Source organism: Schistocerca piceifrons, unplaced genomic scaffold, assembly GCF_021461385.2.
Source record: "Schistocerca piceifrons isolate TAMUIC-IGC-003096 unplaced genomic scaffold, iqSchPice1.1 HiC_scaffold_1839, whole genome shotgun sequence".
NCBI lineage: Eukaryota > Metazoa > Arthropoda > Insecta > Orthoptera > Acrididae > Schistocerca > Schistocerca piceifrons.
Window position 1 is genome coordinate 287,844 of NW_025727722.1, and position 5,431 is coordinate 293,274.

Here is a 5,431-nt window from a genome sequence, read left to right on the forward strand (position 1 = left end):
AGGGTCAGTCTTCTTGTACTTAAGTCGGCATTGTGCCTTTTGTATTTAATCCGATGCAATATCTGTGTTTCTTCGTCAATAAGAAGGTCAGAGGGATACAGTAAACCTGAAGATAAGCATCGGAATCTATAACTAGTGTCACAGGAATGGTTCAAAACATAGACAGTAAGAAGAGTCAGTCTTTTTGTACTGAAGTCGGCATTGTGCCTTTTGTATTTAATTCCGACGAATTTTCTGTGTTAGATCGTCAATAAGAAGATACGAGGGATACAGCAAACCTGAAGGTCCGAGGGATACAGCAAACCTGAAGTGAAGCATCGGAATCTATAACTAGTGTCACAGGAATGGTTCAAACCATAGACAGTAAGAAGAGTCAGTGTTCTTGTACTGAAGTCGGAATTGTGCCTTTTGTATTTAATTCCGATGCAATGTTTGTGTTTCATCGTCAATAATAAGGTCAGAGGGATACAGTAAACCTGAAGTGAAGCATCGGAATCTATAAGTAGTGTCACAGGAATGGTTCAAAACATAGTCAGTAAGAAGAAGCAGTCTTCTTGTACTTAAGTCGCAATTGTGCTTTTTGTATTTAATTTAGATGCAATTTCTGTGTTTCTTCGTCAATAAAAAGGTGGAAGGGATACAGTAAACCTGAAGTGAAGCATCGGAATCTATAACTAGTGTCACAGGAATGGTTCAAAACATAGACAGTAAGAAGAGTCAGTCTTCTTGTACTTAAGTCGGCATTGTGCCTTTTGTATTTAATTCCGATTCAATGTTTGTGTTTCATCGTCAATAATAAGGTCAGAGGGATACAGTAAACCTGAAGTGAAGCATCGGAATCTATAAGTAGTGTCACAGGAATGGTTCAAAACATAATCAGTAAGAAGAAGCAGTCTTCTTGTACTTAAGTCGCAATTGTGCTTTTTGTATTTAATTTAGATGCAATTTCTGTGTTTCTTCGTCAATAAAAAGGTGGAAGGGATACAGTAAACCTGAAGTGAAGCATCGCAATCTATAACTAGTGTCACAGGAATGATTCAAAACATAGACAGTAAGAATAGTCAGTCTTCTTGTCCTTAAGTCGGCATTGTGCCTTTTGTATATGATTCCGATGCAATTTCTGTGTTTCATCGTCAATAAGAAGCCCAGAGGGATACAGTAAACCTGAAGTGAAGCATCGGAATCTATAACTAGTGTCACAGGAATGGATCAAGTCATAGTCAGTAAAAAGAGTCAGTTATCACAGCAATTGGTGTGTTTCATAGTCAATAAGAAGGTCCAAGGGATACAGTAAACCTGAAGTGAAGCATCGAAATCTATAACTAGTGTCACAGGGATGGTTCAAAACATAGACAGTAAGAAGAGTCAGTATTCTTGTACTTAAGCCGGCATTGTGCCTTTTATATTTATTCCGATGCAATTCCTGTTTTTCATCGTCAATATGAAGGTCCAAGGGATACAGTAAACCGGGAGTGAAGCATCGGAATCTATAACTAGTGTCACAGGAATGGTTCAAAGCATAGCCAGTAGGTTGAGTCAGCCTTCTTGTACTTAAGCCGGCATTGCGCCTTTTGTATTTAATTCCGATTCAATTTCTGTGTTTCATCGCCAATAAGAAGGTCCAAGGGATACAGTAAACTTGAAGTCAAGCATTAGAATCTACAACTAGTGTCACAGGAATGGTTCAAATATAGTCAGTAAGAAGAGTCAGTCTTCTTGTACTTAAGTCGGCCTTGTGACTTTTGTATTAAATTCCGATGCAATTTCTGTGTTTCATCGTCAATAAGAAAGTCCAAGGGATACAGTCAACTTGAAGTGAAGCATCGAAATCTATAACTAGTGTCACAGGAATGGTTCAAAACATAGAGAGAAGAAGAGACAGTCTTCTTGTACTATAGTCGGCATTGTGCCTGTTGTATTTAATTCCGATGCAAATTCTGTGTTTCATCGTCAATAAGAAGGGCAGAGGGATACAGTAAACCTGAAGTAAAGCATCGGAATCTATAACTAGTGTCACAGGAATGGTTTAAAACATAGACAGTAGGAAGAGTCAGTCCTCTTATACTTAAGTAGCCATTGTGCCTTTTCTATTTAATTCCGATGAAATTGCTGTGTTTCATCGTCAATAAGGAGGCCCAAGGGATACAGTAAACCTAAAGTGAGGCATCAAAATCGTCAATAAAAAGGTGGAAGGGATACAGTAAACCTGAAGTGAAGCATCGGAATCTATAACTAGTGTCACAGGAATGATTCAAAACATAGACAGTAAGAATAGTCAGTCTTCTTGTCCTTAAGTCGGCATTGTGCCTTTTGTATATGATTCCGATGCAATTTCTGTGTTTCATCGTCAATAAGAAGCCCAGAGGGATACAGTAAACCTGAAGTGAAGCATCGGAATCTATAACTAGTGTCACAGGAATGGATCAAATCATAGTCAGTAAAAAGAGTCAGTTATCTTGTACTTAAGCCGGCATTGTGCCTTTTGTATTTAATTCCGATGCAATTTCTGTGTTTCATCGTTAATAAGAAGGTCGGAGGGATACAGTAAACCTGAAGTGAAGCATCGGAATCTATGACTAGTGTCACGGGAATGGTTCAAAACATAGACAGTAAGAAGGGTCAGTCTTCTTGTACTTAAGTCGGCATTGTGCCTTTTGTATTTAATCCGATGCAATATCTGTGTTTCTTCGTCAATAAGAAGGTCAGAGGGATACAGTAAACCTGAAGTTAAGCATCGGAATCTATAACTAGTGTCACCGAAATGGTTCAAAATATAGACAGAAAGAAGAGCCAGTCTTCTTGTAGTTGAGTCGGCATTGTGCCTTTTGTATTTAATTCCGATGCAATTTCTGTGTTACATCGTCAATAAGAAGGTCAGAGGGATACAGTAAACCTGAAGTGAAGCATCGGAATCTATAACTAGTGTAACAGGAATGGTTCAAAACATAGACAGTAAGAAGGGTCAGTCTTCTTGTACTTAAGTCGGCATTGTGCCTTTTGTATTTAATCCGATGCAATATCTGTGTTTCTTCGTCAATAAGAAGGTCAGAGGGATACAGTAAACCTGAAGATAAGCATCGGAATCTATAACTAGTGTCACAGGAATGGTTCAAAACATAGACAGTAAGAAGAGTCAGTCTTTTTGTACTGAAGTCGGCATTGTGCCTTTTGTATTTAATTCCGACGAATTTTCTGTGTTAGATCGTCAATAAGAAGATACGAGGGATACAGCAAACCTGAAGGTCCGAGGGATACAGCAAACCTGAAGTGAAGCATCGGAATCTATAACTAGTGTCACAGGAATGGTTCAAACCATAGACAGTAAGAAGAGTCAGTGTTCTTGTACTGAAGTCGGAATTGTGCCTTTTGTATTTAATTCCGATGCAATGTTTGTGTTTCATCGTCAATAATAAGGTCAGAGGGATACAGTAAACCTGAAGTGAAGCATCGGAATCTATAAGTAGTGTCACAGGAATGGTTCAAAACATAGTCAGTAAGAAGAAGCAGTCTTCTTGTACTTAAGTCGCAATTGTGCTTTTTGTATTTAATTTAGATGCAATTTCTGTGTTTCTTCGTCAATAAAAAGGTGGAAGGGATACAGTAAACCTGAAGTGAAGCATCGGAATCTATAACTAGTGTCACAGGAATGGTTCAAAACATAGACAGTAAGAAGAGTCAGTCTTCTTGTACTTAAGTCGGCATTGTGCCTTTTGTATTTAATTCCGATTCAATGTTTGTGTTTCATCGTCAATAATAAGGTCAGAGGGATACAGTAAACCTGAAGTGAAGCATCGGAATCTATAAGTAGTGTCACAGGAATGGTTCAAAACATAATCAGTAAGAAGAAGCAGTCTTCTTGTACTTAAGTCGCAATTGTGCTTTTTGTATTTAATTTAGATGCAATTTCTGTGTTTCTTCGTCAATAAAAAGGTGGAAGGGATACAGTAAACCTGAAGTGAAGCATCGCAATCTATAACTAGTGTCACAGGAATGATTCAAAACATAGACAGTAAGAATAGTCAGTCTTCTTGTCCTTAAGTCGGCATTGTGCCTTTTGTATATGATTCCGATGCAATTTCTGTGTTTCATCGTCAATAAGAAGCCCAGAGGGATACAGTAAACCTGAAGTGAAGCATCGGAATCTATAACTAGTGTCACAGGAATGGATCAAGTCATAGTCAGTAAAAAGAGTCAGTTATCACAGCAATTGGTGTGTTTCATAGTCAATAAGAAGGTCCAAGGGATACAGTAAACCTGAAGTGAAGCATCGAAATCTATAACTAGTGTCACAGGGATGGTTCAAAACATAGACAGTAAGAAGAGTCAGTATTCTTGTACTTAAGCCGGCATTGTGCCTTTTATATTTATTCCGATGCAATTCCTGTTTTTCATCGTCAATATGAAGGTCCAAGGGATACAGTAAACCGGGAGTGAAGCATCGGAATCTATAACTAGTGTCACAGGAATGGTTCAAAGCATAGCCAGTAGGTTGAGTCAGCCTTCTTGTACTTAAGCCGGCATTGCGCCTTTTGTATTTAATTCCGATTCAATTTCTGTGTTTCATCGCCAATAAGAAGGTCCAAGGGATACAGTAAACTTGAAGTCAAGCATTAGAATCTACAACTAGTGTCACAGGAATGGTTCAAATATAGTCAGTAAGAAGAGTCAGTCTTCTTGTACTTAAGTCGGCCTTGTGACTTTTGTATTAAATTCCGATGCAATTTCTGTGTTTCATCGTCAATAAGAAAGTCCAAGGGATACAGTCAACTTGAAGTGAAGCATCGAAATCTATAACTAGTGTCACAGGAATGGTTCAAAACATAGAGAGAAGAAGAGACAGTCTTCTTGTACTATAGTCGGCATTGTGCCTGTTGTATTTAATTCCGATGCAAATTCTGTGTTTCATCGTCAATAAGAAGGGCAGAGGGATACAGTAAACCTGAAGTAAAGCATCGGAATCTATAACTAGTGTCACAGGAATGGTTTAAAACATAGACAGTAGGAAGAGTCAGTCCTCTTATACTTAAGTAGCCATTGTGCCTTTTCTATTTAATTCCGATGAAATTGCTGTGTTTCATCGTCAATAAGGAGGCCCAAGGGATACAGTAAACCTAAAGTGAGGCATCAAAATCGTCAATAAAAAGGTGGAAGGGATACAGTAAACCAGAAGTGAAGCATCGGAATCTATAACTAGTGTCACAGGAATGATTCAAAACATAGACAGTAAGAATAGTCAGTCTTCTTGTCCTTAAGTCGGCATTGTGCCTTTTGTATATGATTCCGATGCAATTTCTGTGTTTCATCGTCAATAAGAAGCCCAGAGGGATACAGTAAACCTGAAGTGAAGCATCGGAATCTATAACTAGTGTCACAGGAATGGATCAAATCATAGTCAGTAAAAAGAGTCAGTTATCTTGTACTTAAGCCGGCA